We start from the raw sequence: 26,899 nt of genomic DNA, 5'->3' as shown, positions 1-26,899 counted from the left end.
CTAAAATGACCAATCTTTTTTTTTTTTTTTCAAAATTAGTAGTTTTTATTCTTAGTCATATGACATTTAATTTACATTTCATTTTTTTTGTTATTTTTTATTTTATTTTATTTTTTTAAATTTTATTTTGTCGATATACATTGTAGCTGATTATTGCTCCCCATCACCAAAACCTCCCTCCCTTCTCCCTCCCCCGCTCCCCCCCAACAATGTCCTTTCTGTTTGCTTGTCGTATCAACTTCAAATAATTGTGGTTGTTATATCTTCTTCCCCCCCCCCTGGTTTGTGTGTGTGTGTGTGTGTGTGTGTGTGTGTGTGTGTGTGTGTGTGTGTGTGTGAATTTATATATTAATTTTTAGCTCCCTCCAATAAGTGAGAACATGTGGTATTTCTCTTTCTGTGCCTGATTGTTTCACTTAATATAATTCTCTCAAGGTCCATCCATGTTGTTGCAAATGGCAGTATTTCATTCGTTTTTATAGCTGAGTAGTATTCCATTGTGTAGATGTACCACATTTTCCGTATCCACTCATCTGATGATGGGCATTTGGGCTGGTTCCAACTCTTGGCTATTGTAAAGAGTGCTGCGATAAACATTGGGGAACAGGTATACCTTCGACTTGATGATTTCCATTCCTCTGGGTATATTCCCAACAGTGGGATAGCTGGGTCGTATGGTAGATCTATTTGCAATTGTTTGAGGAACCTCCATACCATTTTCCATAGAGGCTGCACCATTTTGCAGTCCCACCAACAATGTATGAGAGTTCCTTTTTCTCCGCAGCCTCACCAGCATTTATCGTTCATAGTCTTTTGGATTTTAGCCATCCTAACAGGGGTTAGATGGTATCTCAATGTGGTTTTGATTTGCATTTCCCGGATGCTGAGTGATGTTGAGCATTTTTTCATATGTCTGTTGGCCATTTGGATATCTTCCTTAGAGAAATGCCTACTTAGCTCTTTTGCCCATTTTTTAATTGGGTTGCTTGTTTTCTTCTTGTACAGTTGTTTGAGTTCCTTATATATTCTGGATATTAATCCTTTGTCAGATGTATATTTTGCAAATATTTTCTCCCACTCTGTTGGTTGTCTTTTAACTCTTTTAATTGTTTCTTTTGCTGTGCAGAAGCTTTTTAGTTTGATATAATCTTATTTGTTTATTTTTCCTTTGGTTGCCCGTGCTTTTGGGGTCGTATTCATGAAGTCTGTGCCCAGTCCTATTTCCTGAAGTGTTTCTCCTATGTTTTCTTTAAGAAGTTTTATTGTTTCAGGGTGTATATTTAAATCCTTAATCCATTTTGAGTTGATTTTAGTATACGGTGAGAGGTATGGATCTAGTTTCATTCTCCTGCATATGGATATCCAGTTATCCCAGCACCATTTGCTGAAGAGGCAGTCCCTTCCCCAGTGAATAGGCTTGGTGCCTTTGTCAAAGATCAGATGGCAGTAAGTGTGTGGGTTGATTTCTGGATTCTCTATTCTATTCCATTGATCAGTGTGTCTGTTTTTATGCCAGTACCATACTGTTTTGGTTATTATAGCTTTGTAGTATAGCTTAAAGTCAGGTAGTGTTATGCCTCCAGGTTTATTTTTTTTGCTCAGCATTGCTTTGGCTATGCGTGGTCTTTTATTGTTCCATATAAATGTCTGAATAGTTTTTTCCATTTCTGAGAAAAATGTCTTTGGAATTTTGATGGGGATTGCATTGAATTTGTATATCACTTTGGGTAGTATGGACATTTTCACTATGTTGATTCTTCCAATCCAAGAGCATGGAATATCTTTCCATCTTCTTGTATCCTCTCTAATTTCTCTCAGCAGTGGTTTGTAGTTCTCATTATAGAGATTTTTCACATCCTTGGTTAACTCAATTCCTAAGTATTTTATTTTTTTGGTGGCTATTGTAAATGGGCAGGCTTTCTTGATTTCTCCTTCTGCATGTTCACTATTGGAGAAAAGAAATGCTACTGATTTTTGTGTGTTGATTTTGTATCCTGCTACTGTGCTGAAATCATTTATCAATTCCAACAGTTTTTTTGTAGAGGTTTTAGGCTGTTCGATATATAGGATCATGTCATCTGCAAACAGGGACAGTTTGACTTCATCTTTTCCAATCTGGATGCCCTTTATTTCCTTCTCTTCTCTGATTGCTCTGGCTAGTACTTCCAACACTATGTTGAATAGGAGTGGTGAGAGTGGGCATCCTTGTCTAGTTCCTGTTCTTAAAGGAAAAGCTTTCAGCTTTTCCCCATTCAGGATGATATTGGCAGTGGGTTTGTCATATATGGCTTTAATTATGTTGAGATACTTTCCCTCTATACCTAACTTATAGAGGGTCTTTGTCATGAATGAGTGCTGAACTTTATCAAATGCTTTTTCAGCATCTATAGAGATGATCATATGGTCCTTGTGTTTGAGTTTATTAATATGGTGTATCACATTTATTGATTTGCGTATGTTGAACCAACCTTGCATCCCTGGGATGAATACCACTTGATTGTGATGAATAATTTTTCGTATGTGTTGCTGTATTCTGTTTGCTAGTAATTTAGTGAGGATTTTTGCATCTATATTCATCAAGGATATCGGCCTGTAGTTTTCTTTTTTGGTTATATCTTTACCTGGTTTTGGTATCAGGATGATGTTTGCTTCATAGAATGAGTTTGGGAGATTTGCGTCCGTTTCAATCTTTTGGAATAGTTTGTAAAGAATCGGTGTCAATTCCTGTTTGAATGTTTGGTAAAATTCTGCTGTGAATCCATCTGGTCCTGGGCTTTTCTTTGTTGGGAGCCTTCTGATAACAGCTTCAATCTCCTTTGTTGTTATTGGTCTGTTCAAATTTTCTACGTCTTCACGGTTCAGTTTTGGGAGCTTGTGTGTGTCCAGAAGTTCATCCATTTCCTCCAGATTTTCAAATTTGTTGGCGTATAGTTGTTTATAGTAGTCTCGAATGATTCCTTGTATTTCAGATGAATCAGTTGTAATATCGCCTTTTTCATTTCTAATTTTGGTTATTTGAGTCTTCTCTCTTCTTTTTTTTGTTAGCCATGCTAATGGTTTGTCTATTTTATTTATCTTTTCAAAAAACCAACTTTTTGATTCGTTGATCTTTTGAATTGTTTTTTGGTTTTCAATTTCATTCAGTTCTGCTCTGATCTTAATGATTTCTTTCCGTCTGCTAACTGTAGGTTTGAATTGTTCTTGTTTTTCTAGTTCTTTAAGGTGAAGTGTTAGGTTGTTCACTTGCCATCTTTCTATTCTTCTGAAGTGAGCATTTAATGCAATAAATTTTCCCCTCAATACTGCTTTTGCAGTATCCCACAGGTTTTGGTATGATGTATCATTGTTTTCATTAGTTTCAATAAACTTTTTGATTTCCTGCTTGATTTCTTCTTGGACCCATATGTCATTAAGTAGAATGCTGTTTAATTTCCATGTGTTTGTGTAGTTTCCAGAGTTTCATTTGTTATTAATTTCTAGTTTTAATCCATTGTGGTCTGAGAAGATACATGGGATAATTCCAATTTTTTTGAATTTATTGAGACCTGATTTGTGACCTAATATGTGATCTATCCTGGAGAATGATCCATGTGCTGCTGAGAAGAATGAATATTCTGAGGTTGTTGGGTGGAATGTTCTGTAGATATCTGCCAAGTCCAATTGGTCTAGAGTCTTGTTTAGATCTTGTGTTTCTCTACTGATTCTTTGCCTAGATGATCTGTCTAATATTGACAGTGGGGTGTTCAGGTCCCCTGCTATTATGGTATTAGTGTCTATTTCCTTCTTTAGGTCTAATAGAGTTTGTTTTATAAATCTGGCTGCTCCAACATTGGGTGCGTACATATTTATGATTGTTATGTCTTCTTGATGGATCAGTCCTTTTATCATTAAGTAGTGTCCCTCATTGTCTCTTTTTATGGTTTTTAGTTTAAAGTCTATTTTGTCAGATATAAGAATAGCTACTCCAGCTCATTTTTCTTTTCTGTTTGCATGGTAAATCTTTTTCCATCCTTTCACTCTTAGTCTGTGTGAATCGTTATGGGTGAGGTGGGTCTCTTGTAGGCAGCATATAGTTGGGTCCTGCTTTTTGATCCAGTCAGCCAGTCTGTGTCTTTTAATTGGGGAATTTAAGCCTTTTACATTAAGAGTTGTTATTGAAAGGTGTTGATTTATTCCTAGCATTTTATTGGTTGTTTGGTTGTCTTAGGTGTCTTTTGTTCCTTGCTTTCTGATTTACTGTTTGGTTTCTGTGTTTGTTGGTTCCTTAGGTTGTAGATAGTGTTTTTGTTAGCTTGTTTTCTCTTCATGAATGCCATTTTTATTGTAGTAGCGGGTTTAGATTTTTCTTGGGTTTTTATGGCAGTGGTAGTTATTTTTCAGGAACCAAACCCAGTACTCCCTTGAGGATTTCTTGTAAGGGTGGTCGTGTGGTAGTGAACTCCTGCAGTTTTTGTTTGTCTGAGAAATATACTCTTTGCCCCTCATTTCGGAAGGATAGCCTTGCAGGGTAGAGTATTCGTGGCGGGCAACCTTTGTCTTTTAGTATTTTGAAAATATCATCCCATTCCTTTCTAGCTTTTAGGGTTTGTGATGAAAAGTCTGATGTTAACCTGATTGGGGCTCCCTTATAGGTGATTTGACGCTTCTCTCTTGCAGCTTTTAAGATTCTCTCTTTGTCTCTGAGTTTTGCCAATTTGACTATGACATGTCTTGGAGAAGGCCTTTTTGGGTTGAATACGTTTGGAGATCGTTGAGCTTCCTGGATCTGAAGATCTGTGATTTTTCCTATACCTGGGAAGTTTTCTGCCACTATTTTGTTGAATATGTTTTCAATGGAATCTCCATTTTCCTCCCCTTCTGGAATACCCATGACTCGGATATTTGAGCGCTTGAGGTTGTCTGATATCTCTCTCAGATTTTCTTCCATGTCCTTGATTATTTTTTCTTTCTTTTTGTCTGCTCGTGTTATTTCAAACAGCCCATCTTCAAGTTCAGAGGTTTTCTCTTCAACTTCGACAAGCCTGCTGGTTAAACTCTCCATTGTGTTTTTTATTTCGCTGAATAACTTCTTCAGTTCAGCAAGTTCTGCTACATTTTTTTTCAGGACATTGATTTCCTTGTACATTTCCTCTTTCAGATCCTGTATACTTTTCCTCATTTCATCCTGATGTCTAGCTGAGTTTTCTTGTATCTCATTCAGTTTCCTTAGAATTATCACTCGAAATTCCTTGTCAGTTATTTCAAGGGCTTCTTGTTCTATAGGATCTAGAGTATGAGATTTATTAACTTTTGGTGGTGTACTTTCTTGATTTTTTGTATTTCTGGTATCTTTTTTTGGTGTTTATTCATTGTGGCAGGGGGTTTCACAGCCCACCGGTTTGAGACTAATGACTAACTAGGATGTTGCTGTGGTTGCCAATTTGGTATGGCTCCCTCCGTGACTGCTCAGTTGGCCTCTAGTGTCTTGTGTGTGTGGTTGCCTCGGGTCTTCGGCTTCTCCGGGGATTCACCTTTCTGGTCAGCTTGTACTCTGCTGGGCTGGTGGATCATGTACCACAGGGTGTGTGATCTCTGTTGAGCTTTCACTTCCTGTGCAGGACTTCTCCCCTTCCGTGTGCTCTGGCCCAGGCTGTTAGATCGTGCAGTGGCGACCCCACCGGGTGTGTGGTTTCTGTCGAGTCTCCGCCTCCCTGGCCGCATGTCTCCCCCCTTTGTGCGCACTGTGCTGGGCTGGGGCGTGTCTTCTGCACCCCTCCTCTATCAGCTGGGCCTTCAAGACCCTGCTCGGCACCGCCTCGCCCAGGAAGTCTGCCAGGTGTCTGCTAGGCACAGACGACAGAGTCCTTTTCAAAGCATCACTGTGACTTTCCCCAGTAATTCCACATCTGGATGTGTTCCCCCAATCTTAGGTCCCGTTCTAGCCCTTCCCAACTCGCTCTGGCAACCGCATAGCAACCATCTTCCGCCAAGTCCGCACACGGGCCGTGCAGTATACAGTATTAAGAATAATTTCTAACCCTTTAAAAAAAATGGGGACCCTATCACCTGTGCGTAGTTGTGCTTTTAGGAGCTGTTGACTGGGAAAATATGTAATAAAAGAAAGCCACTATAAAACTTGGAAATGAGTTTTTAAAATATAAAATAATTCTCATATGTTTGGAAAATAGACATATGAAGAAATTATGACTTACAGAGTCTTTCTTTTTTTCTTTCTTTCCTTTTTTTTTTTGATGCTGGCCAGTATGAGGATCTGAACCCTTGACTTTGGCATTATAATACTCTGCTCTAACCAACTGAGCTAACCAGCCAGCCTAACTTATAGAATAGAGTCTTATAGACAGCCTTTGATTTCTTGCTTTGTAGATACTCTCAGGAAAGTTTTGATCTCAACTTTCAGCTGCTCATTGTTGTCTCACTTCAGAATGTGGGGGATACTTTTGTTTGAAAATTTGAGCCATAGCTGAAATTTTGAAATGACAGGAAAACTTCTTAACATACTTTTACAATAGCAATTGCCTGTTCCATGCTAGGCAATGTGCTATATGCTAAAACTGGGCTATTAAACAGTCTCGGGGATTAGAAGTCAGATGCAGTATATAGATACTTCTTAAAAAGAGCATTTTCAGGTATATCAGTATCATTCTTAGGGCTATGGTCCTATTTTAAGTGAAATTTGGTAGGTGATTTGCATATAAGTACACAAGCAGTCTCAGTAATGGCTATGACATAACGTCTTGTTACTATAAATTATGCAATGAATCCTTATGGTTTCTTGAGTAAGTCATTTAATTTAAAGACAAGAAAAATTTTTCAGTACATCTGTTAAACTTATGGCATTATTGAAAATAGGCTTGTGCCACATGGTAGAGTCTATGAAAAAAATCAGGACAGCCCTTGTATGAATTAGAGAGCCCTAAACTTTATTGTTTGTTCTTGCATTTCTGTTTTGTTTTTATTGTGTTTGGTTGTCAGAGAATCTGAGTTTGGTTGGGTTTGGGGGAGAACAATAGTGCCTGTTATAAATGGATACTCCTTTTATCTTAGATTAGTGGTATGTAAATAAGGAAAGGTAGGGTGTATCTCCCTGTACCCAGTCCAGGAGATTAGATAGGGCAGTGGGTGAGAGGCCACAAGTGGTCTTGAAGCTCTGGTCTGACAGTAATTGAGAGTGAAAAATAAAAAGTACACCATAGTCCTTTTTCCGATTTCTTGAGATGTGATTATGCCTTCTATTCAGACCATCTTAGGGGGCCAGGAAGAGGATGAGTTGTGAGTAAGAGGATTTTTACCTGTGTGCAGAGCCAGTTGAAAAATTGCAGGCTCATTTGCGTATTTGCAATCTTGTGTATATATGTTCATGTAGCAAGGGAATCAGCTATGAAAAGAATGTTGGTTGGCGAATTGGAAGACTGAGTTTTCCTAATCCTGTTCTTGCCTAAGTCATTTAAGTTTCTTGTATCTCAGTTTTCATATCTGCAAAATGAATGCAGTAGACTGGGTAATACCTGATGTTGCTTTTGTTTTAAGATTCTTTAAATTTGTGGATTGTCTAAAAGTCTCCAGATAGCTTCCATAATCTTTAAAGAAAATTACAAAGTTTAATCAATTATACAAAATTATATCTTCTCTTATATTTTGTCCAAGTTGGCTATTTTGTGTAACTAACTATAAATGTTATTATATGTCTAAGATCTTATGTTTGAACTTTGTAGCCTAGTGTGCCCGATAATTAGATCCATAAACAAAGTTATATAACACTTTCAAAGATTTAATATTTATTTAAAGGATAGATTACAATGTGTAGAAGCATCATATTGAATATCCCGTTCGAAATAATGGCATTAACCACTAGAAACTACATCTGTTTTTATAAATGTGCAGCTAGGAACTGCTTATTTATGCTTGAGAATGTATCTCAGATGGGAAAAGTCTTCTTTTAGCAGGATACGCTACTGGAGGAATTTGCCTCTGACAATCCTAGAAATATATTTAATTCTTAAAACTAGTTATTGTTGGTCTTGTCATTTAAAAGAAAATCTCTGCCATGAGCTTTAAAGGAAGAAAAAAATTCACTAATTTGACAGGTAAAAAATAGTATCTTTTCTTGCCCTCAGAATTTATTAGTAATTTTTGTCTTTGTTATTATAATGTATGCAAAAAGAATGTATGTCTATATAAGGCATGAAGAATAATTTTTTAAAAATCTGGGTACCACCACCCAGCTTCAGAAATGGAATGATAAAGATGCCTTTTTGGGCTTCAATCCCACCCTTCCTCCTTCCTCTTTCTTCCATCCCATTTCCTTCTCCTTTCCCCTCTTCCCCTCCCTCCCAACTGCTCTGCACCAACATTCTAGAATGTAAAAAATAATATTAATAAAATTACATTTTCTTAAAAAAAAAAAGAATAAGGGTTACCAGAGGCTGGGAGAGGTGGGGGAGGCAGGAACATTAGGGGTGAACTGCTGGGGACAAAACTATGCTATCTACCCTTATATCCTATGCTATTGTGCAGGATATGCATGTATTGAAGCAACACACTTCAGTACCCCACAAAAATAAATATAAATAAAATTGAATTAAAAAAAAAAACCAAAAAGATGCCTGTGTGACCTTTGCCATTCACATCTTCTCTCTGCTCAAAGGTACCCACTGTCCTGCATTTTGTGCTTATCATTTAACACTAATGATAACTGATACACTCTTACTTTCTTTATAGTTTTATTGTAGACATATCTCTACATATTATATTGTTCAGTTTTGCTTTGCATATGTTGGAACTTTATATAAACGGTGTCATCTACTGTGTATCTTTTGTGAGCTGCTTTTTCCCCCCAACATTATTTATGCTATCTATATTGGTGTTATGTAACTCCTTAAAAATAAGCATTTCTTTTATTACTCATATGTTTTTCTACTTTTTATTTATTTATGTTCTTGCACAATTACCCATTAGGATTCTTATGGAGAATGGAGTTTTCCTATGGAGTCAAATCTTTTTGTTTTCTCCTACTGTTTTCAAGCTTTGTCATTTATATATGAAATAATAATAATAGTGATGGTAATAGTGATAATAATAGCAAATACTCACATATAGATGTATCTATGTTCCAGGCATTGTTCTGAGTATTTACTCTTTACATGTATTAACTTATTTAATGCTCATGACAGTTTTGTCAAGGAGGTACAATATTGTCATGATAAGTCATACATTAAGATTAGGAACTGGAGGCATAGAAGTGTTTAATCAGTTGCATGACTGTGATTTAATCTAAGCAGTCTAGCTCCAGGGTTCACATTCTTAATCATTACACTATTTTGATTCATATGTAGTCTTTTCTTTTAATTATGCTTTTACCCCAATCTAAAATTTTAAGGTATTAAGACATTTCTATGACATTCAAAAGAGAACAGCCTTAGTGTGATGTTCAGATGGGTTCTCCTGTACAACATCAATTGCTCAAAGTTATGCTACAGTTTAATTTGCTTCTTGGTTAGACCATGATTTTATTAGACATGTTTTTTTTTTTTAATTCTCTAGTATTCATTATTGCTTTTCTTTTTCCTAATTAGAAGGAAAAAATATGCCTTCTTCATTATCCTTCTGAAATCTTTAAGTTTTTTACTTTTCATCTGTGGTATGGAATTGATTCCATTGATTTTATGTGCTAGTTTGGACCACTTTCTTCATATTTGGACAATGATATTCACTTTAAAAAATATTTGTATGACCTTAGATGAATCACTTAGTCTTCCTGAGCCATGGACTTCCCAAATATGTTGCATCTGTAAGTAGTAATCATTTTATTAATCAGACATATATAATTGCTAATCAGAACTTCCTTTTAGTGTAAAATAACCAAGGGGGAGCACAAGGGAAAATAATAAAATAAAAGAAAGTTCTTGATAGTGATTGGAAACTACTGATTTTACCCAAACTCCTCAAATTACAGAAGGAAAAACTGTGGCATAAAGTGATAAAATTCCTTTGCACCATAACTTGCTTGTACAGCTTTAACTTTTTTCTAAAGTAGCTAATTGATTATCTTTTTCTCTTACATTCTATGATTTTGTTGAAGTCAGGTGTCTGCAAGTTTTCCCAAGCTCTTGGATAATTTCCTAATATCCCTTATTTAAACATGCTCAAATTTCTCTCATCTTAAAAAAGAAACCAAAAGTCTGCTCCACCTACCCTGCTTCCCTCACCCATGATCAAGTTATTTTACAAGTTGTTTATATCCTTGCTGTCTCTCTTTATCTGCCATCCACCCAAAAATATGTATTGATCCCTCTTAGATGTCACGTAATAACTTGTCCAATCTCTGGGGATATAGTGTGGACCAGAGAGACACAGGTGTCTTTCTTTCAGGGGTTTTCCTTCTCAGTTTGGAACCTCCACAGCCTGTTGTAGAAAGGGCAAGAAAACTATTTTGTGGTAGGAGGAGAGTATGATTAGAATTGAGGGCAATCAGAGATGATAAAGGAGATATTACAACTGATAACAGAGAAATACAAAGGATCATAAGGGACTATTATGAATAACTATATGCCAACAAACTTGATAACATAGAAGAAATGGGTAAATTCCTGCACTCATACAATCTACCAAGATTAAATTATGGAGAAATAGAAAATCTGAACAGATCAATAATGAGTGGGGAAATTTAATCAGCAATACAAACTCTTCGATCAAAGAAAAGCCCAGAAGTTTGTATCTTTACAGCTGAATTCTACCAAACATTTAAAGAAGAACTAATACCAATTCTACTCAGGTTATTTCATAAAAATGAAGAGGTGGGAATGCTTCTCAACTCATTTTATGAGGCCAGCATTTCTCTGATTTGAAAACCAGACAAGGACACAAGAAAAAAAGAAAATTACAGGCCATTATCCCTGATGAACATAGATACAAAAATTTTCAACAAGATACTAGCAAACCAAATCCAACAGCACATCAATAAAATCATTCACTATGATCAAGTGGGACTTATCCCAGAGATACAAGGATGGTTTAACATACTGAAATTAATAAGTGTGGCACATTAACAGAAAGAAAGACAAAAACTATATGATCATTTCCATTGACACAGAAAAGGCATTTGACAAAATTTAACATTCCTTCATGATAAAAACTAACAAACTAGGTATAGAAGGTGTGTACCTCAACAGAATAAAGGCCATACATGACAAACCCACAGTTAACATCATACTGAATGGGGAAAAGATGAAAGCTTTTTCTCTTAGATTAGGAACAAGACAAGGATGCCCACTTTCACCACTTCTATAGTACTGGAAGTCCTAGCCAGAGAAATTAGACAAGAGAAAGAAATAAAAGGCATCCAAATTGGAAAAGAGGAAGTCAGTCTGTCCCTGTTTGCAGATGGCATGATCTTTGTATATAGAAAACCCTAAAGACTCCATCAAAACACTGTTAGAACTAATAACTGAATTTAATCAAGTTACAGGTCCAAAATCAACATACAACAGTCAGTAGCATTTCTATATAATAATAGCAAACTATCTGAAAAAGAAATCAAGAAAACAATTCCTTTAAAAATAACCACAAAAAGATATGATACGTAGGAATAAACTTAACCAAGGAGGAGAAAGACCTTTATACTGAAAACTATAAAACCTTCAAGAAAGAAATTGAAGAGGGCACACATAAATGGATAGAAATCCTGGGTTCATGGATTGGAAGAATTAATATTTTTATAATGGCCATTCTTTCCAAAGCGATCTACAGGTTTAATGTAATCCCTATCAAAATACCAATGACATTCTTCACAGAAATAGAAATAACAATCCTAAAATTCATATGGAACAAAAAAAGACCTCGAATAACCAAAGGAATCCTGTGAAAAACAAGGCTGGAGGCATCACACTACCTGACTTCAAATTATACTACAAAGCTATAGTAACCAAAACAACATGGTACTAGCATAAAAACAGACACATAGATGAATGGAATAGAATAAAGAGCCCAGGAATAAATTCATGCACCTACAGCCAACTACTCTTTGACAAAGGTGCCAAGAATACATATTGGTGAAAAGACCATCTCTTCAATAAATGGTGCTGGGAAAACTGGATATCCACATGCAGAAAAATGAGAGTAGATCCATACCTCACACCATATACAAATATTGACCCAAAATGGATTAAAGATTTAAATGTAAAATTCAAAACTATGAAACTACTAGAAGAAAACATAGTGTAAACAATCCACAACATGGGACTGGGCAAGGATTTTTAAAATAAGATTTCAAAAGCACAAACAATAAAAGCAAAAATAGACAAGTGGGGTCACGTCAAACTAAAAAGGCTTTTATACATCCAAGAAAACTGTTAATTGAGTGAAGAGACAACCTACAGAATGGGAGAAAATATTTGCAAGCTATATATCTGACAAGGGGTTAATAATCAAGAATATACAAAGAACTTAAACAACTGAATAGCAAAAAACCAAATAATCCAAGTAAGAAATGGGCAAAGGATCTTATTAGACATTTCTCAAAAGAAGACATACAAATGACCAACAGATACATGAAAAAATGCTGAACATCACTAATCAGGGAAATCAAAACAACAATGAGATACTACCTCACTCCAGTTACAATGAACATTATCAAAAAGACAAAAGAGTCGGGAGAGTGTGGTGCTGAAAAAGACAAAAGAGAACAAATATTGGCAAAGATGTGGCGTAAAGGGAACACTTGCACATCTGTTGTAAACTAGTACAGCCATATGAAAAACAGTAGGGAGGTTCTTAAAAAAATTAAAAATATAACTACCATATGATCTGGTGATCACACTACTGGGTGTATACCCAAACAAAGTGAAATCAGTTGTCAAAGAGATATCTGCACTACCATGTTTATTGCAGCACTGTTTACAATAGCCAAGATATGGAATCAACCTTAGTGTCCAACAATGGATGAAAGGATTAAAATTAATGAGATATATAAACAAAATGGAATACTGTCATTTGTAACAACATGAGTGGACCTGTAGGTCGTTAAGTTAAGTAACCCAGGCACAGGAAGAGAAATACCACATGATCTCACTGATATGTGAAATCTAAAAAAAAAAAAAGTTGCTGTTATAAAGGCAGAGTAGAATAGTAGTTACCAGAGACTGGGGTGGTGGGGAAAGGAGGGAAAACAAAGAGAGTTTGGCCAATGGGTACAAAATTACAATTAGATTGGAGGAGTAAGTTCTGGTGTTGTATTGCACAGTAGTGTGACTATAGTTAATAGTTAAGTTTTGTACATTACATAATAGCTAGAGGTGAGGCTTTTGAATGTTCTTGCCTCAAAGAAATAATAAAAGCATGAGGTGATGGATACACTAACTTCTCTGACCTGATCATTATTCAACATATATATGTATCACAACTTCAGATTGTATCCCATAAATATGTACAATTACAATGTGTCAATTAAATAAATAATTTTTTAAAAGAATTGAGGGAAAAGAGGAAGGCCAGATCATGGTTTTTTTTTTTTTTTTAATGTGGGGCTTTTAGATCATTATGGGGAGGTTAGATATTCTGTGTGATGGAAACTACTAGGAGGTTTTTGGTATGCAGTGACAAGAGCTAAATTCTGTTTAAAAATAATAATTCTGGCTGCTGTGTGGAGAATGGATTGTAGGGGCCAAGAGTGGAAGCAGGTAAATCCTTTAGGGCTATTTCAGTGGTTCAGATAGGAGTTGATAATGGTTTGGACCATCATTCTGGTAGGAGAACTGAGAGTTTGCTGATGGACAGGTTATAAGGTTCACACTATTACACTGAAACTGCTTTGGTTGAAGCCATGAATCGCGTCCATGTGATTAAACCCAGTGGACTCAATTTGGTCCCTATCTTCCAGACATCAGCATATTTGATACACTGACTACTCCCTTCTTCTAGAAATAATCTTTTCTCTTGGTTTCTAAATGTTATTGTTAGATATGTGATCTTAGGCTAATTAATTAAATTGTCTGTACCTGAGTTTCTTCACTTGTAGAATGTAGATAATATTGTACCTACCATATAGGTTGTTGTAATCATTAAATGAGAGAATATATATTAATTACTTAGCACATTGTCTTCCACAGAGTTAATTCACAGTAAATGTTAACTAGCATCATCATCATCATCATCATCGTCATCGTCATCGTCATTGTCATTCTGGGACAATAATTTATTTGACCTCTACCTTCTCTGGCCACTGTTTTATCTTGGTCGTCTTTGTTAGTTACTTCTCCTCCAGCTCACCTCTAAGTGTTGAAGTTCCTCAGGGATCTGACATTTTCTTTTCTCATTTAATACATTTTCTTAGTCAATCTTATTTACTCCATGGTTTCAGTTCCATTTATATACAGTTAACTCATCCTAAATCCACCCATCAGCCCAGTTCTTTTTCCTAAGCCACAGCCCATATATCTACTTGTCTTTATGTCATCTTCACTTGGATGGCTGTGTCTTAGGCACCTTAAACATGTTTAAAACTAAACTTCTTTGTTCACTTGGATTTAAGCCTCCTGCCTTGTTCCCTAGCTTATTAGTAAATGGTACTACCATTTGCCTAGTTGCTTAAGCTGGAACTGGAGTCCTCCTAATTTTTAAAAATCTACTTTATGCCCTACATCAATCCTTTGCCTAAATTTCTGCAATTACTTTTTAATTAGTTTCACTGCCTCTGGTTCTATGCCATTCCCATCCATTTTGCACCTTTTGGTCATGCTAATTTTTTTTTTTTTTTATAGCAGATCTTGTCATTATACTCTCCTTCAGTTAGTTACCTGTCTTTTTAGAATGATGTTCCAAATTCTTGTAATGGCTTCCAAGATTTGCTTCTGTTAACCTTGTCATCTCCACCCCTCTCCCCCCTCCCCTTACATCTTACAACCTCACTGCTCCTTTTGCATAATCTTCAATGAGCTACACTCACTCTTATCTCGGGGCCACTGTTCATCTTTTTCTTTGTCTGGAAAACTTTCACACTCTTAACCTGAGCAACAGTCTTATCCTTTATTCTTAGTTTAAATGTTACTCCCCGTAGGAAGGCTTTCTCATGCCCTCCAAACTAGAATTACTTCCCTCTGTTATATAGGATCTTTATTCCCTCTCTGCCTCTATGTGATGCTTATTGCACTTGTTAATAATTTCTTTTGTTTTCACTAATATGTAAGCTTCATGGTGGTGGCAGGGACCATGGCATCTTGTTTCTCACTTTGTCTCTACTATCTGCTTGTTAGATAGAGTAAGGAATGAGTGCAGCATGTGCTTGCCCAGTTTGGGGATGAGAGGCCTTCTAGGTGTGCATTTGTCTTAACCTTTCAGGGCGACAAAAGTTTTAGGTGTACTGTAGGTAGAGGTCCAGGTAGAGAGGAGGCTCTGGCAAAGAGATGTTGTCTTGGGTTGAAGTTTCTTTCCTCTGCTTGGAGTGCTGTCCAGAATTTCCAGGGCAGTGCCCCTCGTATTCCCCAGGTTTGGCTGTCTTTTTCAAAAGCCAGCAAGGCGGTGCTGCCCAAATCCTTTGTCAGCTAGGCATGAGCATGGCCACAGAACCCTTGTTTTGGGTGGCTTCCAGTGTCAGAAATGTTTGCCATAGTTACCTGTTGCATCTAGATGTGCCCAGTGCCAATTATTAAGCGATCTGTACCTTTTGGCCTACCTGCTCTCTGGCCTTTCCTCCCATGATTAAGAATCCCAGTGGGAATTTGCTGGATTCTCCTTCACTAACTTGCAGGAACAGTGCTCACATGTGAGATGAGTTGGCAGCCGGCCTTTTCTTTAATACATCCTCTCTGCACTTTATCTAGCATCAGTTTTTCAAAGTGGATTTATTTTGGGGATTTCCAGTGCTGATATAGGTTTTTCTCTATTTTTATATTCTATTCACTATTTTGATAAGAACTGATGTGAATCTGACTGACAAGGAACATGAGTGAGTTCTCCTTTGAAAGGTATTTATTTGTATTGTCACCTTTGTCTTCATGTGTGCACACACATGCCTGAGCAGTCTCTTTTTCCCTCTGATTCTCTTTTTTAATTCCTCTGTGCCTTTTCTTCATCTTGTAACTCTATATGGGAGTCATTATTTTTTAATAGGCACATTTAAATCATTTATATTTTATGTCATGGTCACATTTGATGACAGTTTTTGTCCTGTTGTTTTATGGTCTTTTGTGATTTTTTTTCCTTAGTTTTTAATATTTTGCCTATAGTTTCTATGTTTTATTTGCTTTTGTCTTTCATAGGAATTATTTTAGGCTCTATGACCTTGAAACAGTGTTTCAAGGAATCATTGAGCCTTACCTACTCTAATTATTAAACTAAAAAAAAAAAAAATGCAACAGCATTTGACTCCTTCTCTACAGGAAGGACTTAAAATTCTTTTATTTTTTCCTGCTCTGACATTGTTAGCTAAAGTGGGGCCTGCAGATCCACATAATGATTATTGAATTATTTTTATTTTTATGTTATACATTGTCCCTTTTAAGCATTATTTTTTATCTTTTTTCACTTAACCATACATCAACTGCATTAAGCGATTACCACCATATCCTTTATATCTTAACTTCATGATTTTTAAGGATATTTTGATTCATACATCATTTGACTAAATTCCATCCTTGAGTTGATGTCTTTTTTTTTTTTTTTTGGTAGAGAAGGATATATGCATGTTATTTCCTGAGCCCTTCTGTTATCTGAGGGAATTAAAGACTTTTATATAACATGTTAACTCTCCCTTGCAAAACAACGTTTAATTGATAAGAGGATTCCAAGAAAGCATAATTAGAAGGCTATAAAATTCCTATAGAATAATCTGAAAGCAATAATACTGTGATTATGGAATATAAAAAGTTGCTAGCATTCTATACAGAAGAAGAACTTAGGAACAATAGAATTTACTGGCATTCGGTCACAAAGTTATTGCTGGGAATTCAAGACCTTTAATGTGGTAGATAATTCTTATGTTGCAAAATTAGTTACAAGTCCTTCAACAGTTATTTTCTTTGAATGAGAGTGAATGATACTGGCAGTTTTAGTTTAATTGCAACTATATTTTATAACCCCTATTGGGTTGTTCAAATTGGAGTTGACCAAAAATTTACTTTGTCAAATTCCTGTTTTATTAATGCCTTTGCCTCATGCATGCATAAAGTTAGATTACTCTATATGATTGAAACAGTTGATAGGAAATTTGAAATTTTTCTTTTTTTGTCAAAGATAATAATTTTTCTGACAGTCACTAAAACATAATGGCTGAAATGAAGAAAATAATCTTAGTTGAGTTGTCTGTTAGACAATCACATCATTTTTTTCCCGTCTAAACTAAATTAGTTAATAGTTAAACCCTCCAAAACACACACACATGCACACATGCTCACACGCACACGTGCATATGTACATTCTCTCTTTCTCAAGCCTCCTCTTAGTTTTTCTTCTTGGTAAGGTAATTAAATTATCTGAGCACTCTGCTAGATACTTTTAATAACATTATCTCATTTAATACTTCCAAAACTTAGTGAAGTAAATGCTATGATCTATATTATGCAGGTAAGGAAATTGAGGCTCTACAGAGATCCTCAGGAAATTGAAGATCTTAGAGAGTAACTAATTTGCTTAAGATTCATCAGCTGGTTAAGTGATAGAGTCAAAATTTAAACCCAGTTTTGACTCTTTGCTATATACAATACTGCCTAGACTGCAATATAGGACTCTAGTCCTATGGGAACAAGGACATTATACACAAAGATGGGGGAAAACAGAGGAAGTGACATTTGAGTTCAGTTATATTCAAACATTTATTGAACATTTATTTTACAGAGGTGAGAGACCACTGACTACTTTCAAGGAGTTTATAAGAGAGGAAGATTTATAAACCTAAAATTCTAACTGTAATGATAGGTATAATAATAGAGGTACTGAAGTAGGAATTAGCGCAGAAAAATAATTGATTCATTTTCTAATGAAAGAGATGTGGAGAAGGTAGTGGGGGACAGCTGTGAAGGAAAGGATGTCTAAATATATCCTGTATATAAATGATATATAAATCATATTCTGCCCAGAGGAGATGATGTCTAAACTAGGTTTGAAAGTTAAGAAAGAAGACCCCAATCTGTATATAGTATGGAGGATATGGCTGGTATAGTGAGGGTAGGAAAGGTGTGTGGGAAATTATAAATAGTTGGCTATCATCAGAACATGATATTTATGTATTTATTCAACAAATATTTATTGAATGTCTGCTAAGAGTTAGGCATTGTGTGAGGTACTAGACATAAAGTAAAGGACAAGATAGTTTATAGAGCTTGTAGTGTACCAGGTGGTGCTGAGGATTGAAGTTATATGAGTAGGAAAAGAAAAGAGCCTGGTAGGTCTTGAATGCCAAGATAGATGGGTTGGATTTTCCCCTGTAGGTGCTAATGAGCCATGGAAGCATGTTAAGCAGGGTTATGGCATGATCAGAGCTAGTACACAACGCTTTTGCAGCAGTGTGGAAGGTGGATGTAAAGGGAATCAGATTAGAGGAAGACCAGTAAGAGGCCATTAATCATTCTAGATGAGATGAGAAGAAAAGGATGTATTTTAGCAATATTTTGGAAATAAAATGGACAACACTTAGTGCTGTTTGGATATGAATGGTTAAAATAGAAAAGAATTGAGGGTTATTCTCAGGTTTGTGGTTTTAGTGGCAGAATAGATGGACGTACTTTTATTTATTTATTTATTTTGTGGTTAGCTGGAACGGAGATCCGAATGGAAGTACTTTTTAACAGGATCAGGAATACAGAAAGAATGTTAAATTAGTGAAGAAGGAAAGAAAGAAATGAATTGAATCTTGAATATAATAAACAGTTTGAAGTACCTAAATTATTTCTAAAACATGTTTTTGTTTTTTGGCAGCTGGCTGGTACAGGGATCCAAACCCTTGACCTTGGTGTTATCAGCACTGTGCTCTAACCAAGTGACCTAACTGGCCAGCGTAAAACATATTTTAATCACCTAAAATTAATAAAGAAAGCCAGTGTAGGACAAAGTAGAACATTTTTCAAAATATTTTATTACTTTCACTTTATGACTTCATTCAGGACAACTTCTCCCTCCCAAACCCAACACAGTGTCAAAGGATAGTTGATGGAGGCTGCTAAGATTTACTTTTCAGTGGAATAAGAATCAATTTTCATAAACCTTCTCTTTTCTTCATTATATCAGATGCAAGCCACAAAGCATACCATCATTAGAACTTTATTTTATAATTTTCTGCACTAGAAAGTAAACTCAAGGGGAGGGATGCTAAAATTCTGATACAAGAGCAAATATTTACATACAGTTTCCAGTGGTAAAACTTTCTATTCATGGAATGTGGCAAAATTCTGACTTGAAATATTTGGGATATGATTTAAGAATATGTATTTTTAGGGTTTATATTTAACTCATTAAAAGTAGTCTCTTAGTGATAGATATAAGTACTGCAGTTTATAGTCCCAGGTATAGGATTCAGTCAGCCTGCATTAGCAAGTTTTTTCTTTATTTTATTTTTTTATTTTTTTATTTTTTTATTTTTTTAAATTTTATTTTGTCGATATACATTGTAGCTGATTAATGCTCCCCATCACCAAAACCTCCCTCCCTTCTCCCTCCCCCCTCCCCCCCAACCATGGCAAGTTTTTTCTTTAGATGAAATGGTCTGTTGAGGCACTGCAACTTTTTTTGCATGTAAAAGCTTTATGTTTGTCAAAAACCTGCACATTGTTCTTGGTATAGAGGAGAAGCAATAGCCCCCAACTTCACCCTTCCCTATCTCTGTCTCACTCCTCTGAAGTAACTTTTTTTTTAGTAACTATTCTTCTGGTAGTTACTTCCGTAATTTTAGTTAATATAGTTTTAGCACTATTTATTGTTGGTCAATGTCAGATACTATCCAGTAATGAAAGATAAGGATTTATCTGCTATCTCTTCTCCATTTTGTCTACCATTGTTTATTGTCCTGTTGATGTTTTAATTACCCTATTGTTCACTTTTATAACATTAAATATTTGCTCATCAACTTTTGATAGACTACAGTCTAAACTGCTATGACAAAGCGATTATAAGTGAGTGACCTATGTAATGAATAGCTGTGCTTCGTGACTGTTACGTCTTCCTCATCAAGTAGCTTCCATCTCAGGGTCCAAGTGTGCTGATACAGTTGTTGCCATTTCCCAGAAGGGAAGAGGAAATTCAAAGCAAGTGACTTGGTCTTTAAAGGAGATGACCTGAAAGATCACACGTCATAATGACTTACATTTCATTTCCCAAAACTTAGTACCATGTTCACATTTAGCTGCAAGGGAGGCTGAGAAATGTGGCTGTATGTTCAGGTAAAATTTCAGGGGATTCTGTTAGTAACATAAAGAAGGGAGAATGGATTCTAGGGGTTGTTTTAATCCGTTTCTGTTGCTTATAATAAAATACCCAGAACTGGGTAATTTAGAAAGAAAATGAAATTTATTCCTTACAGTTTCTGAGCCTGGGAAGTCCAAAGTCCATCTGGTGGTGATGACAGTGACCCGGTGGTCTCACATTGCAAGATGGTGGAAGCAGAGAGACAGACTCTTCATGCTTTGCTTTTAAAGCCCTCAGAACCATGGCCATGACCACCATTTTTAATCCTTTCACTATACATGATCCTATAATCTAATCATCTCTTCAAGGTCCCACCTTTCAATTACCATAATAGGATTTCCCACTCTTGACAGTCACAGTGGGGGCCAAGTTTCTAATAAATACATAAAACTTGGGAAATGCAATTCAAGCTTCAGTGAGTTTTGTGGAACATGATTCAATCCACAACAGAGGTCAATTAGCATTTTCCAGTCTAGTTAGTATCTCCTAACTGTCTGTAAAATGAGGATTATGACACTCTTACCCTTTCCTCCACCATTCTTTCTGGCCTTCTTTACATTGTGTTGCCATGTAGCTTTTATTTTACAATGTGAAGTTGCTAATGTTTTTAAAAAATATTCATTGACATGTGTTAATTGTACATATTTATGGAGTACAGAGTTATTTTTTAATACATGTATATAATGTGTGATGATCAAGTCAGGCCAATTAGCATATTCATCATCATAAAAATTTATCATTTCTTTGTGATAAGAGCATTAAAGTCTGTTCTGAAACCACAGCCAAATCTTTGTCCATTGGTTATCTCTAAAAGCTTATATTGTTATGACTGTGTTCATATTGATTACTTCTGAGTCAAAAAAGTGAGCTATTACTACAGTTTCTTCTCCTTAGGTCCAGCATCATGGTCTCTGGGCCACTGGAAGGAACATGCATTTTCCTAGCATCATGGCAAATGGATTGATTTTTCTTATATTTACTGATTGACACAAATCAGAGCATTGTATCTGTAATGTCTGGATCTAGGCACTGATTTGTTAGATTAGTAAGAAAGCTGCAGTGAATATGGATAGTGCCCAGCGAGCTTGCAATCATTTTAGGAAATAAGATCTTCACATTCATTCATTCATTTTATTGTGATCAAGAGCTAATCAGTCAGTTTTACAGCTGAGTGAAATCTTTAGTTTTTGAAGGGTTGGGACCAATTTCTGAGCTCTAGGTGATCAAGGTAAAGTAGAGTAGCTCTCTCCTAGCCTTTAATGTCTGAATATGAAAGGAGAGCCATATCTTCTGACCAAAGTAAGAATCTCTTTGGGATATTTAGGAATAGAAGGGATGAATAATGGGGAAGAAACTATGGGCTTTTCAAGATTGTCTCACTGTCCTTGACATTGGACTTCTCATCCTTCCAGACTCTGTTGTTTTCTTAAATAAGGACAACAATCTGGGGCATAAAGACTCCTGCCACTGAGGAATTTTTAATGTAGTAGAAGAGATTAAACTTTAGTTCAAATTCTGACTTCATTGTTTACTGGCCATATATCCTCAAGCGGGTTATTCTATGAACCTCAGTTTCTGCTAGAACAAATGATCCCCAAATCCCAAGGTTTGAAATACTGAAGGTTTATTTCTTATTCGTACTACGTGTTCATTTTGGGCCAGATGGGAGACCTGCTCCATGTCTCCTTACTCTAGGATCACAGTTAGTGGAGCAGCCACCATCTAATTATAGAACATTGCAGTTCCCTGTTGCAGAGAGAAGGAAAGCTCCAGAGAGTCTCTCACCAACAATTAAGAGCTCTGGCTTGGAAGTGACACATATCATAATTTCTGCTCACCATTTATTGTCCAGAATTAGTTAGATGGTCCCACCCAACCACAAGGGTTGGTTAGGAAGGTTAGGAAGTGCCTGGAAAATGGAGAGCCAGAAATACTGGGTGAATAGCAATAATGACTACCACATGTAGGAGTACCTATCTCAGGTTTGATGTGAGGATTAGGTGAGGTTACATATACACAAACATACTTACCTAGTACAGGTGCTCAAAAATGATTATTATTAATATCACAGTAAGATATACACATGCAAATATTTAAATAACAATGTAAAGTGGAACTAAAGACTATTATAAGGTTATAAGACTATATCATAATTATATGAAAGTGCCTTATAAATAATAATGTACTGTGCAAATACAAGTTGGTATTATTATTATCTAATAAATATTCAAAGATATAGCATTAGATCTTGGTTCAAGGTTGGAGCTAGATCTTTGTAGTTATTTTTCAAGAAATGATGGTTGAAGTTCTAAGAGTACGTGAAACGTGAAAGAAAAAGATTAAACAGTCAGAAATACAGAGGTTGCTGAAGGGATAGCTCTGCAGCATAATTGCAGTTTGGAAGTCAGAAAAAAATATCATGAGAGACGGAGAAGTGATTTCTGGGAAGGGAGGAAGAAAATGATACAGTATAGTACCATAGAAAAGTCAAAGGAAGAATGTTTTCAGTAAGCAATATCAGTCATACAAAATGTCACTAAGAGGCATTGAACTTCAGTACTATGAGTTTTATGGGATGTGAACAAATAATCAATAGGGAATGTTACTTAGGAAGGAATAATAGTATTAATTTAGAGGTATCTATGTGCCAGGTGCTCCTCTAATAGCAATTTTGTGTGTAAGCTATTATAAACTCCATTTTTACAGATGAGGCTCAAAGCTCAGAGTAAAGCTTGTCAAGTGAAACCTAACTAATGAGTGAAAGACTTTGAATTTGAACTCAAGAACTAAAAAAGCAAAACCAAACTCTACTATATAAAGCATCAAAATGAAACAATCAAAACCCCCAAAACCCAGTCATGTTTTATAATAATCAAAATGATTTGTCTGTGTGGGTTTTGCTTTCTCGTTGGCACTTTTTAAATATTAAGACAAACTTTTTAGATGAAATACGTATATAAATGTAGAAGGTATGAACTGTGAAATCAATATACATTTTAAAAGAAAGATATGTTTATGTTTTATATTGGCATTAGAAAGTTTTAAAATATTAATGAGAGAATTACTAAATCTCTGTATTTGGTTAAATGCTTTACAAAATAGGTATCCTGAAAAAAGTATAGCATTTAATAGAGTTGTAATGGCATCAGACGAAGATGAACTTTTGTCCATAATTCTATATTAATTACTCATTGGTGTACCTTCTTGATGGACATAGTGTAATCTGTGTATTGTCAATATTAGGTACACTTCTTTACATCCTTTTTATTTACTTTTTATGTGAACTTAATAATAAAGAAAATGTAGATGCTGACATGTAGACGTAGGGGTTTTAGCCTAATACTTTCTCCAGCTGGCTGTTTTGCTATTTTTAAAATGAGAGGTTTGGACCAATTCATTGCTCCTCCCACTTTTTTCCCCACCGAGATACAGTTGATGGATGACATTTCATGAGCACCATACTCACATAGTCATATGCAGATTATGATTATAGGCTGTTGAATAAATGGTATAGGCTGCACATTATATTCAGTTTCTGGTGCTAGATCTAACGCTATTCTTTTATCTTCCACTGAAGATAACATGCCAGAAATGATTATTAAAGAGATAACTTTAAAGTTATCTAGTTGTTTTTTTAAATCCTTATTTTCAAACTTTGGCATCTAGTGACAATTTTTAACAAGACACCTCACAACTATTATTCTTCCACTAGTAGTTGGTGACTTCTGATGTACTAGGTATTCTCCAAGGTTTTTTCCATTTCTAAACTTATTTAATGATGTACATGTTAAGTATCCCTTATCGGAAGTGCTTGGGACCAGAACTGTTTGAGATATTGGATTGTTTCATATTTTGAAATATTTGCATATACACAATGAGATATCTTGGGGATGGGACCCAAGTCTAAACACGAAATTCATTTTTATTTCATATATACCTTATACACATAGCCTGAAGGCAATTTTATACAATATTTTAAATAATTTTGTGCATGAAACAAAGTTTGTGTACATTCAACCATCAGAAAGTAAAGGTGTTACTATCTCAGACACCCATTTGGATAATCTGTGGTTGTTTGGCATCACCAGCATTCTTGAATCTGAATTTATATGCCACCAATAAGCAATCATTTTCTTATACTTATTCACACATGAGTACTTAACAGTAAAAAATATGACATACCATTAATACAGTGAAAAAAATCATGTGTTCAGGTAACTAAGCACAACAGTAGCAACACCGGAATACCTGTATCAGCTGTTAAACAACAGCAACAACAAACAACAGCAAGCTTTCAGTCTCCACCCGTGATGCTGTGTTTTGATTAAAAGGTTACAGTGCATTATTTTTTTTAGGTGAGAAGAAACATCAGACGCAGTTTAAGGACCAGGACGTCCTTATGTTTTATATTGGCAGCTTTTATTTTTTTATTTTTTATTTTTTATTTTTTTTTAATTTTATTTTGTCGATATACATTGTAGCTGATTAATGCTCCCCATCACCAAAACCTCCCTCCCTTCTCCCTCCCCCCCTCCCCCCAACAATGTCCTTTCTGTTTGTTTGTTGTATCAACTTCAAATAATTGTGGTTGTTATATCTTCTTCCCCCCCCCCCCCCGGTTTGTGTGTGTATGTGTGTATGTGTGTGTGTGAATTTATATATTAATTTTTAGCTCCCACCAATAAGTGAGAACATGTGGTATTTCTCTTTCTGTGCCTGACTTGTTTCACTTAATATAATTCTCTCGAGGTCCATCCATGTTGTTGCAAATGGCAGTATTTCATTCGTTTTTATAGCTGAGTAGTATTCCATTGTGTAGATGTACCACATTTTCCGTATCCACTCATCTGATGATGGGCATTTGGGCTGGTTCCAACTCTTGGCTATTGTAAAGAGTGCTGCGATGAACATTGGGAAACAGGTATACCTTCGACTTGATGATTTCCATTCCTCTGGGTATATTCCCAACAGTGGGATGGCTGGGTCGTATGGTAGATCTATTTGCAATTGTTTAAGGAACCTCCATACCATTTTCCATAGAGGCTGCACCATTTTGCAGTCCCACCAACAATGTATGAGAGTTCCTTTTTCTCCGCAGCCTTGCCAGCATTTATCGTTCATAGTCTTTTGGATTTTAGCCATCCTAACTGGGGTTAGATGGTATCTCAATGTGGTTTTGATTTGCATTTCCCGGATGCTGAGTGATGTTGAGCATTTTTTCATATGTCTGTTGGCCATTTGGATATCTTCCTTAGAGAAATGCCTACTTAGCTCTTTTGCCCATTTTTTAATTGGGTTGCTTGTTTTCTTCTTGTAAAGTTGTTTGAGTTCCTTATATATTCTGGATATTAATCCTTTGTCAGATGTATATTTTGCAAATATTTTCTCCCACTCTGTTGGTTGTCTTTTAACTCTTTTAATTGTTTCTTTTGCTGTGCAGAAGCTTTTTAGTTTGATATAATCCCATTTGTTTATTTTTCCTTTGGTTGCCCGTGCTTTTGGGGTCGTATTCATGAAGTCTGTGCCCAGTCCTATTTCCTGAAGTGTTTCCCCTATGTTTTCTTTAAGAAGTTTTATTGTCTCAGGGTGTATATTTAAATCCTTAATCCATTTTGAGTTGATTTTAGTATATGGTGAGAGGTATGGATCTAGTTTCATTCTCCTGCATAACGATATCCAGTTATCCCAGCACCACTTGCTGAAGAGGCAGTCCCTTCCCCAGTGAATAGGCTTGGTGCCTTTGTCAAAGATCAGATGGCAGTAAGTGTGAGGGTTGATTTCTGGATTCTCTATTCTATTCCATTGGTCAGTGTGTCTGTTTTTATGCCAGTACCATACTGTTTTGGTTATTATAGCTTTGTAGTATAGCTTAAAGTCAGGTAGTGTTATGCCTCCAGCTTTATTTTTTTTGCTGAGCATTGCTTTGGCTATTCGTGGTCTTTTATTGTTCCATATAAATGTCTGAATAGTTTTTTCCATTTCTGAGAAAAATGTCTTTGGAATTTTGATGGGGATTGCATTGAATTTGTATATCACTTTGGGTAGTATGGACATTTTCACTATGTTGATTCTTCCAATCCAAGAGCATGGGATATCTTTCCATCTTCTTGTATCCTCTCTAATTTCTCTCAGCAGTGGTTTGTAGTTCTCATTATAGAGATTTTTCACCTCCTTGGTTAACTCAATTCCTAAGTATTTTATTTTTTTGGTGGCTATTGTAAATGGGCAGGCTTTCTTGATTTCTCGTTCTGCATGTTCACTATTGGAGAAAAGAAATGCTACTGATTTTTGTGTGTTGATTTTGTATCCTGCTACTGTGCTGAAATCATTTATCAATTCCAACAGTTTTTTTGTAGAGGTTTTAGGCTGTTCGATATATAGGATCATGTCATCTGCAAACAGGGACAGTTTGACTTCATCTTTTCCAATCTGGATGCCCTTTATTTCCTTCTCTTCTCTGATTGCTCTGGCTAGTACTTCCAACACTATGTTGAATAGGAGTGGTGAGAGTGGG

At 35.8% G+C, this 26,899-nt stretch overlaps 1 protein-coding gene across 2 annotated transcripts in view; it reads left to right on the top strand.

The window, feature by feature from the left end:
- The window catches only part of MSRB3 (methionine sulfoxide reductase B3), a 198,488-nt gene that overhangs the window by 6,407 nt on the left and 165,182 nt on the right, over nt 1–26,899 (top strand). The gene's annotated exons all lie outside the window — the stretch shown is intronic.

This window comes from Cynocephalus volans, chromosome 12 (genome assembly GCF_027409185.1).
Source record: "Cynocephalus volans isolate mCynVol1 chromosome 12, mCynVol1.pri, whole genome shotgun sequence".
NCBI lineage: Eukaryota > Metazoa > Chordata > Mammalia > Dermoptera > Cynocephalidae > Cynocephalus > Cynocephalus volans.
The sequence above is the reverse complement of the archived record's forward strand: the minus strand, read 5'-3'. Positions and strand labels throughout refer to the sequence as shown.